This window comes from Ochotona curzoniae, unplaced genomic scaffold (genome assembly GCF_017591425.1).
Source record: "Ochotona curzoniae isolate NIBS_2020 unplaced genomic scaffold, NIBS_Ocur_1.0 scaffold_1037, whole genome shotgun sequence".
Classification (NCBI taxonomy): domain Eukaryota; kingdom Metazoa; phylum Chordata; class Mammalia; order Lagomorpha; family Ochotonidae; genus Ochotona; species Ochotona curzoniae.
The window spans coordinates 30,849,513-30,864,869 of record NW_024467083.1 but is presented as its reverse complement, the minus strand read 5'-3'; the positions used below and the strand labels follow the sequence as shown (position 1 = coordinate 30,864,869).

Below are 15,357 nucleotides of genomic sequence, written 5' to 3'. Positions count from 1 at the left end.
ATAACCTGATTAGAAATGGAAGAAGGAATTGAATTCACATTTCTTCAAAGGTATGCAAATGATCAACCTATGAAAACATGCTTAATAGAACTTATCAGAAAGGTGAAAATCAAAATCATAATGAATATCTGTCACCTTATATTTGTTAAGATAATTATTTAAGAGACAAGAAATAGAGGTAAGGATGGGAAGAAATGAATGCCCCTTTTTACAGTTGGTGAGAATGTATGTACGATCTCACCTACATGAGGCGTCTGCATGACACAGTGGAACACTGGTTGCCAAGGCCATGAGGGAGAGATGAACAGAAAGTTGTCATTCAATAGATTGAAAGTTTACTTATGCAAGATGACTAAATTCTAGAAATTGTTTACATAGTTGTGTGCCTACAATACAACAATAAAAGGTTAGGTCTCAGGCTAAGTATTCTTAGCACAATAAAAAAAATCATATTATTCAGCAATTCTATTCAGAGATATAACCCAACCAATTGAAGGCAGAATCTCAGTTACTCACACAGTGATGTTCCATCCAGCATTATTCATCATTCACAGCAGACAGAAGATGGACCTAAAACTCCATCCATGGAGGAATTGATTTTTTAAATGAATATATATATCTATATATATAATGCAATATTATTCATCTGTACAAATGTACCATGTATCTCTATTCCCACATAATATTTTGATTATGTTTCCATGTTACATCACTCTAGTCTCTTCCTTTTCATATATTTGCTATGGCACACTTATATAAGCTTAAATATATTTCCGTATATTTGATATGCTGTGACACATTTATACAAGCTGAAATAATGACTCTGCCATTGTAATAATCTTGGGACAAATAATACGAGGGGGATATGAGGAAGGGAGGGTTGAACTCCTATGCTTATAAATCTGTATTGCAAAAAACAGTAAGTAAATCTTTTTAAAAATCCTAAAAAAAATTAAAAAGAACATAAGGGTTGAGGACCAGTTGCCCGAGTGCAGCGGAATGTGCAAACAGCATGACTTGATAAAGAACAGCAGCATAGACTGTGTCTGGAGTCTTGAGTTCACAAACCAAGGTCAACCTCTACAGGCAATAATCTATGAATGAGTACAAGTCCAAGACCAAGGTCAAGGCCTGTGGACAAGGGTCTGCAGTTGAGCAACAGTCCAAAGCCACAGGATTGTGTTTTAAGATGTCCTTGAGACAGTCATATACTGGCTTACATACTTGGGTCATGCTGCTGCTCCCTGATCATCAGGCATTGACTGGTTAACATCAGTAGGGGATGGAGCTATCAAGTTCTGTAATTTGACTCTCCAAACAATTCAGCCAAAGATGAAAGTGGCAAGCCATCTGGGTCGACCTCCTTCCTCAGAGAAGGGGGCTTCCCTCTGGCTACCAGCTTTCATAGCCCGCATCTGTGTCTCTTGTTTCTCATTTTCTCAATTGCATGTCGCCCCCTCTCCAACCCTGGTCTTGCCTCTGCAGGCAGTGGTATGTGCAGCGACCGTGTTTTGCTGTTGTTGCCCCAGATAGCAAAGAAGACTGCTAAGTCACGGTTACCAGAATTCAATGGGCAGTGTGACCCACATTGTTTTGGGGGAAAAAAAAAATTCCCTTTCTTTTTCCTTCCATACCAGGCAGTCATTTCTGTTTCTCACTTGTCTCTGCTGGACTGAGAAACAGTTGGCCTTCTGGGTTTGCTGCAGGGTATTCCCAAAACAGGCTCCAGAAGAATGGAAGATGGAGAGCCTGCTTAACCCAGCATTGGGCCAAGGTGAAAGGGGTTAAGTCCTTGATGTGAGCCTGGAACCAGAAAAATTCTGACACTGCCAGGCCTGGAGGGTAAATGCCTCTGGTTGTTGGGACATAAGTGGTCAGCCTTTCCGGGCTAGCCACCCGGGACGTGGTGTACTCTGATTAGAGATAAGATTTGCTCATCGAGCATGGGAAAAGGGGAGAAAGGTAGGCGAGTACAGGGAGGGGGAATTTGGAACCCAAGGAAGCAATGAGCTATGGTGTCACAGAGACAGCTACATGGGCAGGTGAAAGAAGAGTGTGCTAAAAAAAATTGATCTGCTGGGCCTGGCACAATGGCCTAGTGGCTAAAGTCCTCCTTTTTAACTGTGCCTGGATCCCATATGGGTGCTGGTTGGTATCCCAGCTACTCCACTTCCCTTACAGCTCCCTGGGAAAGCAGTCAAGGATAGCCCAAAGCCTTGGGACCCTGCACCCACATGGGAGACCTAGAAGAAGCTCTTGGCTCCTGGCTTCTGGCTTCAGATCAGCTCAGCTCCAGCCATTGTGGCCACGTGGGGAGTGAACAAGCAGATGGAAGATCTTTCTCTCTGTAATCCTTCTCTCTTAACTCTGACTTTACAATTTAAAAAAAAATCTTAAAAATAATAAATTATTATTATTTAGAATTGATAAATACTATTATTAATTGATCTGCTGAGGAAGGGCATGGAGAGGGGAGCCGGGAATGGCTCAGGCACAGGGGCTGTACCCAGGGGAGGTGGCTGCAAGGGCTGGACACATTGTGAATGCTGAATCAGTTTCAAACACTAGGCAGGGCACAGGGGACACAGGCATCTTCTAGGCCCTCTGGAACGGTGGACACTTGATCAGGTGCTGCTTTGCTGTACATCTCACAGACAGGGTCTGGATAGGACAGATGATAAAAGCCACTGATATCATGACTTTGGCCCCTGGGTGTGCAGGAGACAGGAGGAACAGAGCTGCTAGCCAGGACTAGAACAAGGAAAGGAGGGTCTGCTGGCCTGGGGGGCATGGGGCCAGCCAAAGCCTGCTACCTCTTTTTACACTGTCCCACATCCAGCTCTTCACGACACACTTTGTAGCCTCTTGCCAAGGCTATCATTCACATCTCTATTCCTGCTGCCACCATTCCCAGGACTATAGCAGGCCACACAGATTCTCTGGAATGCATAGAATATTCGTACAAAGGGACGAAGACAGGAAAAGATTGATTTTGTTTGTTTAGAATAAAAGAACAGCTTCCTGAGGCCAGCATTGCAGCACAACAGGTTAAACTACCACCTGTGATGCTGGCCTCCCATATTGCAATGCTGGCTTGAATCCCAGCCACTCTGTTTCTGATCCAGCTTTCTGCTAAGGTGCCTTGGAGGCAACAGAAGATGGCCTCAAGTATTTGAGTCCTTGCAACCCACAAGGGAGATCCAGATGGAGTTCCTGGTGTCTGGCTTTGGCCTGGCCAGTCATTGGGGAGTGATCCCTCAGATGCAAGATCTCTCTCTCTCTCACTCTTGCTCTGCCTTCCAAATAAATAGCTATTACCAAGGTTGGCACAGGTGTATGGCTCCATTTATAATGTATTTTCACATATGCTTTCCGAAGTGGTGCTCAAAGTGACCATGTGCAGCCCAGAGTAAATTGTTTCCTTGAAAAGGAATTAAAAGCCCTCAAGAAGTCAGAGTTCATGTACAAAGTTGGGAGACAGAAGTTCTGGCAGGAAGCTGACCCATCCAGGAGGGCCCATGCAGCCACCTATCAGAGAGCACCCATTAACTTCCACATACGGACAGAACATTCTGAAAAATGCCTCAGGTCTGACTGCGCACAGGAGAGCCTCCTGGAGGCCTGGACCCAGCACCCATTGTAAGGGATTGGAAGGCTCACACTGGGAGAACTCAGGTCCTCACATTTCTGGGGCCAGCACAGTAGCTTATCAGGTTGACCTCCTCCTGTAGTGTCAGCATCCCATTCAAGTGCCAGTTCATGTCCCAGCTGTTTCACTTTTGATCCAGCTCCCTGTCTATGGTGTGGGAAGGCAGTAGAGGGATGGCCCAAAACCATGGGACCCTGCACTCATGTGGGAGACCTAGAGGAAGCTCCTGGCTCCAGGTTTTGGATCAGCTCAGCTTTCAGAAGTGAACCAGCAGATGGAAGGCATATCCCTCTCTTTCCTTCTCTGTCTTTGTCTTTCAAAATAAAAAAAAAAAACTGAATAACTCTTTACTAAATAAATAAACAAATAAATATCCCACTTTTTTTCTTCTCAGGGTTCTGCCCTATCCCTGAGAATAAGAAAACCATGAAGGACTGAGATTCATTCTGTCACTCTTATGTCTAGGAAGCTCTGATATTCACTGCTTGGCCAACAATCTTCTTTTTTCTTTTTTAAAGATTTATTTTTATTGGAAAGGCGGATATATAGAGAGGAGAGACAGAAAGGAAGATCTTCCGTCCGATGATTCACTCCCCAGGTGGCCGCAAGAGCTGGAGCTGAGCCAATCTGAAGCCAGGAGCCTCTTCTGGGTCTCGCACAGTCCCAAAGCTTTGGGCTGTCCTCGACTGCTTTCCCAGGCCACAGGCAGGGAGCTGGATGGGAAGTGGGGCTGCCAGGATTAGAACCAGCACCCATATGGGATCCCGGGCGTGCAAGGCGAGGACCTTAACCACTGCGCCACTGCGCCAGGCCCAGCCAACAATCTTAAGACTGTCCTCTTTAGGGCTCAGCACAATGGCTTAGTGGCTAAATCCTCACCTTGCATATACTGGGATCCCACATGGGCACCGGTTCATGTCCTAGCTGTTCCACTTCCCTTCCAGCTGCTTGCTTGTGAGCTGGGAAAGCAATAGAGGATATCCCAAAACCTTTGGGGCCCTGTACTCATGTGAGAGACCTGGAAGAAGTTCCTGGCTCCTGGCTTTGGATCAGCTCAGCTCTGGCTGTTGCAGCCATTTGGAGAGTGAGCCAGTAGACAGATCTCTCTTTCTGTATCTCCTCTCTGCAAATCTGCCTTTCCAATAAAAATAAATCTTTTTAAAAGATTATCCCTATTTTTTTAAAAAAAGACTTCACTTTAATTAATACATATTTTTCCACTTATTACTTTCTCAAGGAGATCATGTCTCCTCATTTTTCTTCTTAGAACAACTGGGAGGATTTTGGTCTGTAGGATCCACCTCCGACTTCCCTAGTCAGCTGTCCTGTGCTCAAGGACAGCATGGGGTCAGCAGAGACCAGCAGTCTCATCCATGGGGGGACAGAGCTCTGGCCCCAGCTCCTGCTCAGGGACCCAACAGTGCCCCCTGCCAGGAGCCCACAGGAAGAAAACCCTGGCTGAGAAATCCCTGCCCAAGGAATGCTGTTCATGATGAAGGTTAGGGAAGACCCTTAAGAAAATTCAAACTCTAAGCCAGTTCAGGAGCATTGCATCACTGGGTTTGGAATTTTAGCCTGGAAACATCCACCACACTAGGTTGGTAGTCAGTCTCAAGTGTAAACATTAGTCATCCTTGAAATCCTGGGCTTGGCCAGCCTCCTCCCATAGAAGGGCCATGTTCTCTCTCCTCCCATACCTGTTTTCAGAGCCAATCAAGCTCATGCAGGAAGGTCAGGGTGGGTGTGGGAACCAGCACAACAGACTCTCCTTGGGGGTCACCAGTTCCTCACCTTTAGAATGTCTTTCTTTTTCCAGAGGTGTGATAAAAGTGGCTCCAGCGCAAGGTGACACCAGGACATCAAGAGAGGTGTGCCTGGTGTCACTCTAAGAAAGTTGAGCCAAAGTTCACCCTCAGCTCTTCAGGCAATTGAGCAGATGTCCCCAGGGTCTGCATCACGCAGCTGCCTGGGTTCTGGGGTGCCTGTCTAGACTTAAGTTCCAGGCTGCATCACACAGCAGGGAAGAGGCACAGCAGTTCCTGAGGGCAGGGAAGGTGACGAAGCAAGAACAGCATACCCAGAAACAAGATGGCAGAATTGGGTAAAGACACATTTAAACAGATGGAGAAACATTAGCCAGTGTGAAGCAGAGAGGACACAGTCCAGGAAATAGGAGAGGACAGAACAACAGCAGAAAGATACCTGGAGACAGACACCGGAAAGCAGCGGATACAACAGTGTGGTATTGTAGTGACTGATACCCCAGTGGCATTCAGCTAACGAGGATCTGAACTGCACCAGCAGCCAAAACTCCACCAGCAACCAGGTGGGAAGGGACATTCACTGGGAGCTCAGGAGGCGAACCCAGACAAAGAACTACCCGTCCTGCTGGTCTGTTTGACTTGACCAGTAGCAGAGATCAGCAGGTGCCAGATGGGCAGTGTAGAAACAGGGTGGATTTCACAGCCCAGTCTGCCCCTTAGAGCCAAATAGGGCATCATCTTGTGCAGGGAGGCAAAAACTATGGACAGTACTGCGCATGCACTGAGCTGGTAGCATACCACAAGTTCCACCCAAGACAGGTCCAGGTAGCCCTCAGACCTGATGGCCAGCAGATCAAGAACTCTAGCAAGGGCTCATTAGGTGTCATTTTGTACAATGTGGAAAAACTTTAAGACTTCAGGGACAACAGTGAGCTGTACATGAGCTGAGCTGGGAGCGAACTCACTGAGATCAATGCATTGCATTGGAGTCACCAAGAAAATATACCAACTTCGGCATCACACTGGTCAAAAGAGGTCCACGTGGCCCCCAGACCTAACACTCAACACATTCCAGCAAGATCAGCACCACCAACAACCTAGCTATATAAGACCTGGTGTCCTCCTAATTCTGGGATCTGCTCCAACCGGAAGTAGGGGAAAGGTTGTATAGACAGCGGAGCAGCCTCAGCATGGAATCACAGGAGGTGGAGAGAGGTGAGCCAAGAGCTGGGGCTCCACAGCCATGGTAGAAGTATAACGTAAGAACCCAGACCTGGAACTCGCTGGAGGGAGTGGCACAAGTGACTGCAAACAAAGAGCCATATACCAACCGCAATAAGTAAAATTGAACTGTAGACCTATGGGTGACACAGCTTAGGAACCTGCCCGAAGGAGAAGAATCTGATAACCAAAAGTACAATGCTCAAGAGCAAAAGAAAAGAAAAGGCACAATGAATATTACTGAAGACTCCCCTGTAAAGAAGCAAAACCCTTTCCCAACTTCAGAGTTCACTGAGAAAGACATTGAGGGGGCCCGGCGCCGTGGCATAGCACCTAAAGTCCTCGCCTTGAACACCCCGGGATCCCATATGGTCTCCAGTTCTAATGCCAGTGGCCCCACTTCCCATCCAGCTCCCTGCTTGGCCTGGGAAAGCAGTCAAGAACAGCCCAAAGCTTTAAGACCCTGCACTCATGTGGGAGACCAGGAAGAAGTTCCTGGTTCCCGGCTTCGGATCGGCACAGCACCGGCCGTTGAGGTCACTTGGGGAGTGAATCATCGGACGGAAGATCTTCCTCTCTGTCTCTCCTCCTCTCTGTATATCTGACTTCGTAATAAAATAAGTAAACCTTAAAAAAAAAAAAAGAAAGAAAGACCTTGAGAAAATGGGGAATACAGAATTCAAAATATTGTTATAAAACTTCTTATCAACAACAAGAAGCACATAAAGCAGGCATTCAATGAATATGTCACACTGGAAATTATTCAAATGAAAGCTGATATATCAGAAATGAAGAATACAGTGGAGCAAATTAAAACTTCAGTGGAGATTCTCCAAAATGGAACGAAGGAGGCAGAAGAATGTCAGAATTGGATGATATTTCTTGTCACCAGGGAGAAATAAACAAAAAACTGGAAGCAGAGCTGGATCAGGCCAAAAAAAAGTATTCAAGAATTGAAAGACATTATTAAAGGCCAAATATAAGAGTTATGGGAGTCCCAGAAGGTGCAGAAACAGAATCTGGGTTTACAAATGTACTCAATGAAATAATAAGGGAAAATTTCCCTAATCTAGAGAAAGAATCGGAAACAACATCCAGAACTCCCAGCAGGGTTGATCAAAAGCAAACTTCACCACAACATGTGATAATCATGTTCTCTTCAATCGAATATAAGATCCTTAAATGTGCACATGAAAAAAATCAATTGACATATAAAGGAATGCCAATTAAATTCACAGGAGACCTCTCACAGAAAACTCAGCAGGCAAGAAGAGAAGGGAGCAACATATTCCAGATTCTAAAAGCAAAAAAAATGACGGCCCAGGATAGTGTACCCAGCAAAGCTTTCCTTTGTCTTTGAAAATGAAATAAAATTCTTCCACAGTAAAGAAAAGTTAAAAGAAGATGCCTCTTCCAAACCTGCCGATATGTAGTGATGTTGTCTTGATGGAGAAGAGGAATGGGTGCTAAAACCAAAGGCAAGTATGAAAAACATCCCAGTAAAATAACAACAGCAGACTAAATCAATGAACTAAGTCATTGCTAAAATGATAGGATCAAATTACGGCCATTCTATTAAACCTGAATGTAAATGGATTAAACTCATAAATCAAACAACATAGATTAGTAGACTGGATTAAAAACACAAATCCCATCTACTTGTTGCCTACAGAAGACATATCTCACCAACAATGATCTCATGGATTTTGATTTTTTTTATTTAGTTTAATCTCTTCAAAAGACTTTCTCATTAAATTCTTCACCGACTCATAGATCATACAGTAGCATCATTTTATTCAAGAAAATTCTTGATTTTCTTTTTCATTTCTTCAATGACACATTAGTCATTCAGTAGCATGTTATTTAACTTCATGGCATTTTTAATTTATTTTTTTTCTTCATGTTGTTGATTTTTTATTGTGGCTTTTCATTTAAGGGGATGTATAGAAACTGTGTCATGCAAACTATCATATCCAGATGTGAGGATACGATGCAGTACGCATCTCTACTTCCAGATCACAAATGGACTCCCAATGAAACTGTTAACTGTATCTTGACAATAGGATGCTGGACTCTCTGCCATTGTCCATGTCCACAATGATGGACATCTGACTGTGTATGAAGAACTATATTATAGTTGATATAGGGAAACTCAAAGAGGGGGAAGGAAGTCGGGGAGGGGGGTAAAGGAAATCCAAGGGCCTATCATACAATAATAATGATAAGAAAAGGCAAAAAATTATTCATAAATAAATCCTTATATAGTGAAAAAAAGGGGGGAGGGCATACTCAAAGCCCTACCCTGCCGTTCCTTTCTCCAGCCCAGCCCTTTATTCATTGAATGTTTACCTTAATTAGGTTTGCTGTTTGCTCCCTCTGTAACCTAGACGGTACACTTTCCTTTCCCATTCTGAGTGTTTGATTTGGAGCCTGCCAATTACACAGCCATGACATTCTGGAATGCAACCTGGAATTTTTGCCTAAATTCAGACATGGATGCTCAGAGGGTCACAGGTGTCCTTAGCTCCATCTTCTTTATTTATTTGGTCATTTCTTGTTGTTTTTTGTCCAGTACCAAATGACCAACATTTTTTCTGTTTGACTAACTCTATTTCATGATTAAGCATGACAGTCTCCCTTGTTCACTAGACTTTGGCAATACAAAACAAGCAACCTTGTATACACACACACACACACACACACACACACACAAATCCTTTAGGGGGTTCTCATCTGTCTTTCATTGAAGCGGCTTTTATGAAGTTCTGGGAGGGATGCCACACCTGGAAAGCCCCCGACCCAGCAGCATCCCAGGAAGGGTGCAGGAGGAAAAAAGTGTCTACACCCCACGTCTTTAAAAACCCCAGTATGTGGGCAGACTGACCTCTGTTCTTCACTGAGATGGCCACCTGATCTGTCAGGTGTACACGCTTCATTCTTTATCTACAATAAATTTTGCTGTGTGCTTACTACTAAAGGAATCAAAACTAAGGAGACTGAGTGTTCTGCTCCAGGAAGCAAGACTGAGGTTTTTACAAGGAGGGGAATAGGTTGGAGACTGCGCACTTCAACGCCTCTGAAGATAAGCAAGTTTGAATGAGTCTGGTGGTGGCAAACTGCAAGTCTAGTGAAACACCCAGGTCAGGCCAAGGGTATTGATAACGTCCAGAAAATTGCTTCATTTTCAGTTTCAATCCTAGGGTCTGTGTGGCAGCTTCTCTGCCAGCAATTCTAGTAGACTCACAATGCGATTTGTGCTCCCTCTTAGACTACTGCAAAGACATCATGGTTTTTATTTTAGCCATTGAGAATGTTCTAACAGTCTTACAGAAGATTAACTAAACACATGGATGGACATTACACCACAGCTGGTTAAGTCACCCCTGGAATTCCTACCTCCCATACTGAGAATTCAAGTCCTCGTATACTTGCTAACACGATCCTGGAGGACAGTAGATGATGGCTCAATTGGCTAAGTTCCTACCAGTCATGTTGGAGGCCTGGATGTAGCTCCAGGCCTCTGGTTTGAGCCTGGCTCAGACTCGGTTGTATGGAGATTTGGGAAGTAAACCAGTCCATGGCCAATTTTTTCTCTTTCTCCTTTCTGTCACTCTGTCTTTCAAACATATCAAAATAAATAAATGTAAAAGCTACCTTTTTTTTTTAAAGACTTATTTCATTTTCATTACAAAGTCAGATATACAGAGAGGAGGAGAGACAGAGAGGAAGATCTCCAACTGATAATTCACTCCCCAAGTGAACGCAATGGCCGGTGAGCACCGATCCATAGCTAGGAGCCAGGAACTTCCTCCAGGTCTCTCATGCGGGTGCAGGGTCCCAAGGCTTTGGGCTGTCCTTGACTGCTTTCCCAGGCCACAGGCAGGGAGCTGGATGGGAAGTGAAGCTGCCAGGATTAGAACCGGTGCCCATATGGGATCCTGGCACGTTCAAGGCGAGGACTTTAGCTGCTAGGCCATGGCGCCAGGCCCTAAAAGCTATCTTAAAACAAGAAAAGTAAATATAGGTATTATACTTACTGCTTGAGGTATTAATGACGTACATTCATTTTATGATTGATCTAGTTTTGTGAGTGTTCAATTATATTCATTTTAATTGCATCAACCACTCTGATAGAAGACAGAGCGACTGAGAAAAGTGCTGTTTAACATTCACAAAGCTAGGTATAAGTGAAAGTTTTCTATCTATGCCAGCAGAAGGAAAAAAAAAAACCTGCAGATAAAATGGATTTTATGGCAATGGCCCATCTCACGGAAAGTGCTGACTGTCCTGCGGAACACGCCAGAAGGGTTTTTGGAGCTGCCCTGACCAGGAAGAGGAGTTGCTTGTGTCCCTTGAGCAGGCGGGAACAGTGGGAGCATAGGCAGCTGAGGTGGTGGGGCGGTGGGGGAGGGGGTGGGAAGGCGATGTGCAACTGCCTGGCCTTGCTTGTCAAATGCCTTTGGAGATGTCTGAATTGGGTGGTGCTCCAGTGAAGGCCCCAGGCACAGTGCCCAGCTATACGCCAATTATCCACTTTGAGCCCCTTTATTATGGAGTCTGTTCATTACCAACAGAGTACTGTGAATCTATGCCTGGTGTTGCTACACAGAGCCAAGTGTTAGGGAAGAATTTTCCAAATGAACTTGCAAAACTTACCATAGAAAATCCACCTAAACAACAAGATGGAATCACTGAGGATTAAGGAACCAGGGGAGGAAGGAAGGAAAAAGCAGAAGAGAGGTAGGAGGAGTCAGATAAATAAAAAAAAAGACAGTACTTTTGTACTTTTGTAAAAGGTGACGAGAGCTAAAATTTCCACGGCAAAGAAGGAATATGTGATAAGAATATGTGGTCTTGCAACTTTTGAAATTAACCTTAAGGAAGTATGAAGTTTTTTATTTACACAAACATTCTCCTGTGGTAAGTCAGTAACAGTGGAGGATGTGCTGTCATGCAGGAAGATTTTATAGATAACATTACTGATGTCGCTCAGGAAAAATGGCCAGAGATGGAGGATGGCAGCCTCTATTTAATGATTTCAACTGAGAGTTTGACACAGGCAACAGGAAAAAGCCTGTTTACATATATATATATATATGACTTAGCTACCCTCAGGCAGAGGGCTGGCAGCCAGCCAACCAGGGCATTGAACAACAGCAGGACTTTTGATCTGTCATTGCTGGCTTGCTTCCTTGTTTCGTCACTCAGAAATTCCCACTTTTTTTCAGACTCTCAAATACACGTGGGCTCATGTTTATCTTTCTCTCTCTTACCTCAAGAGAAGTAGTCCAGAATCTCACGGTAGTAACATGGATTAAATGTCCACTTCTGTATCTTCTCCAAAGCTGACACATGGGCGTGAGCTGCTTACGAGTATTCTTCTCTTCCTCTCTGTCCTTTGGTGTTCAGAAATTATTTCTTCCCACTGTCCAGAGTACTGGTCATATCATTGGAAGGGATAGCCTGGAAACGCTGCCTGCCAATCAACCAACTGGAGCTGAATGCTTTTTATTCTGTTAGAGGAAAAAAAAAATGGATCAGAACATCAAAGACATAGGATCCAAAGAGAAGTAGCAAGAACAAGAAAGCTACAGAGACAAGGAGGGAAAAATAGTCAGATTTCCATGACCAGGTGTTAGGGAAAAACCTCCAGCTTTGTTCATACTGCTCCTGGGGGTTTCTGACCTCAACCAAGAAATGGTGAACACGGCTAATACATGTTTGATCTGACCAAACCCCACTCTACCCCTGGCCAAAAAAGAACCTTTTCTGGAACGTGACATGAATGAGTCCTTTGGAGCTGTTAGCATCTCTAACTGCATGTTTTTAAGGGCTGGATTTGCGGCCCCAGTACAGGGACCCTCGTCATAGTAGCCTGTCACTGCATGAAGGCTGTATTGTGGTATCTCTGAAAGCAGAGGGTTCTACTCTGGCTTGCTGTTGAGACGCTGACACAGAGCCTGATACAGGACCTTTGCAATTTTCTTGTACCTAAGGATCTAACCTATTAGCCAGAGCTGTCTTAAGGCTGTAGGAATCTGTTACATGGATTGCATTCTCTCTGAGGGCTGTTTCTGTTCCCCAGAGTGAGGCTGAGCCCCAAATCCACTCGTCATGGTTTTTCTTGGATATGCCTAGCAGTAACCGTGTTGTGCTAGGCAGTCAAGACTGCTAGTCAGATGCCCAAAACTGGAGTCTCTGGTAATCAGGCTAGCAAACCATCTGCATTTTACATCCACAAAGGGCCTGTCCAAATATGTGGAAGGGGCCATGAGTCCTACCCAGGTGAGCTGTTACTTTATGGAAAGATAAACAGAAACTAACAGCAGAATTTTTTTAAGATTTATTTATTTTAAAGAGTTTTGGAAAGAGAGCGAGAGACAGAGAGAGGAAGAGAGAAATCCCATCTGTCAACTTGCTCCCCAAATAGCTCCAATGGCCAGAACTCAACCAGGTCAAAGCCAGGAACTTCTTTCGAGTCTCCCACGTGAATGCACTTGGGCCATTTTTCAGTTTTCCCAGGAACATTAGCAGGGAGTTCGGGTGGACGTGGAGCAGCCAGGACTTCAACTGGCACCCACATGAGACAGCAGCTTCGCAGGCAGCAGCTTTACCAGCTATGCCACAGTACCACCCTCAGGAGGTGGGATTTAGCCTCAGTAAGAATAAGGTGGGTGTTAAAGCCCTACCAGGTGTATGTGTGAGGCCCAGACTTATCTGTGTCGTCCCCTGGGAAGACACCCTGTTGATACCCCTTATCTGGATGGAAAGGAAGAGAGCTGGCCTGAACACAGCACAGACTAGGCAGTGTCTAAAAGGGCATTTACAGTGCTAGCTGCAACACCACTGATTTTGAGCCATCCCCTCAATAGCAATGGTTGCAAGGGTGACAGGAGCCCAAGCACTTGGGCCATCTTCCACTCTGTTGCATCAGCAGCAAGCTGAACTGAAAGGTTACTGGGAAAGCAACAGAGGATGGTCCTAGTGCTGGGATCCCTGCACCCACACGGGAGACCCAGGAGAAACTCCTGGCTCCTGGCTAACAGTTCTTCCTGCTTCTGCTGGCTGCAGAGTTACACTGGCAGAAAAATACTGTGTGATAATGTGCTGGGTTATGTGATTCTAGCAAGCCATTAAAGTCTTTTATTTATTTTTTATGATTTATTTATTTTCACTGGAAAGGCAAATTTACACAAAAAAAGAGAGACAAAGATCTTCCACCTGCTAGTTCACTCCCCAAGTGACCACACAGCTGAAGCTGAGCCGATCCATAGCCAGGAGCCAGGAACTTCTGGGTCTCCCACGTGAGTAAGTGCAGGATCCAAAGGCTTTGGGCTGTCTTCTGCTGCTTTCCCAGGCCACAAGCAGGGAGCTGGGAGAGCTGGGTGGGAGGCAGAGCAGCCAGAAGAAACTGATGCCCCTATGTGATCCCAGAGCATGCAAAGCAAGGACTTCAGCCACTAGGCTACCTGGCCGGGCCCTTCTTTTTTTTTTGCAAAGTATTTTATTTTTGAAGACACATAACTACGTAAGTGTGTTTACATATTCAGGAGACATAATGTGATTTTTCAATGCAGGTCTATCCTGGGTAATGATCTGAAAGAGAGAAAGAAAGGGTTAATGCTTTCATGGCTTCTATACGTGCTTAGCAAGATGAGATAAGAGACAAGAAGAAGGCAGTACCAGGCCCGGGCTGCGGGAAAGGGGTCTGGGTAGACAATAGAATGGGCCATAAAACTTAAGGCCTGCCACAAAAGTATGTTAAGCTTGTGGTGTGTGCCTATAAAAGACCGGTACCCCCGGAATTCAGGGCTTCTCTCTCCCTGTTGGAGTAGGGGCCCGTTCGCGAACGTCAATAAAATCCTCTTGCTTCTTGCAGCCTCTAACCTGGTTCTTGAGCTCTCGGGCGGCGACTCTTGGGGTCCGTAACCGTTAGACCCCCCCCCTCAGGGTTTAACAATCAAACTGGGGACAGTGACATGCTCATCAATGTTTGATGAAGGAAGGGAGATGGCAGGATCTAGGTGGATTTTTGTAAGCTATTTGCATACAAAATTCAATCCAAGGTGGGAGCTGGTGTTAGCTCTTTGTGAACGTTCCCTTGCAGGACAAGTGTTCTGCAAAGAGCATCTTACCTGACTTGCTATAGGCATGAAAAAGGCTTTAGACCCAAGACATCCACATCAGAATGCCTGGGTTTGTAAGTGCTGGGTCTTTGCTTGATTCCAGTTTCCTAGTGTTGCAGGATTTTTGACCCTGAATACGGCAACAACCTCAATTCTTGTCTCGCAGGAAAGAAGAATTTTCGTGCGGACACAGTTTAGTTTTAAAGCAAAATTTATTAGAAAAGCTGAGAAGAGATGACTCCCGTCCTAGCGACGGGAGGGGGGTTTGAGATAGAAAGGACCCTTACCCCCTGCCATAGTGACAGGAGGAAGAGTAAAAAGAAGACCCTAGTGCTCTGCCATAGTGGCAGGAGGAGAAGAACCAGTATTAATGGTGGGGAATGCACCTTTTAAAGGTTACCCTCAAAGATGTTTCTCCATGAACAAAGAAAATTCCTGGTTTCCATGGTACCTGGCCTTGGGACAAAAGGCCACAGAGGTGCCAGACATAGGACATTCCAGGCCTTAGGCAGATGTGTATTACTTCTTCCTGCTCTCCTTTCAATGATAAAGAGATCAGCCTGAGGCCCTCCCACAATGGCCAGAGGTAGTGGCCCAT

General features: G+C 45.1%; 1 pseudogene; it reads left to right on the top strand.

Annotated features, from left to right (window-relative positions):
• The first annotated feature begins 11,098 nt into the window (after positions 1-11,098).
• Positions 11,099-14,562, top strand: LOC121168762 (annotated as a pseudogene).
• The last annotated feature ends 795 nt before the right edge of the window (positions 14,563-15,357 follow it).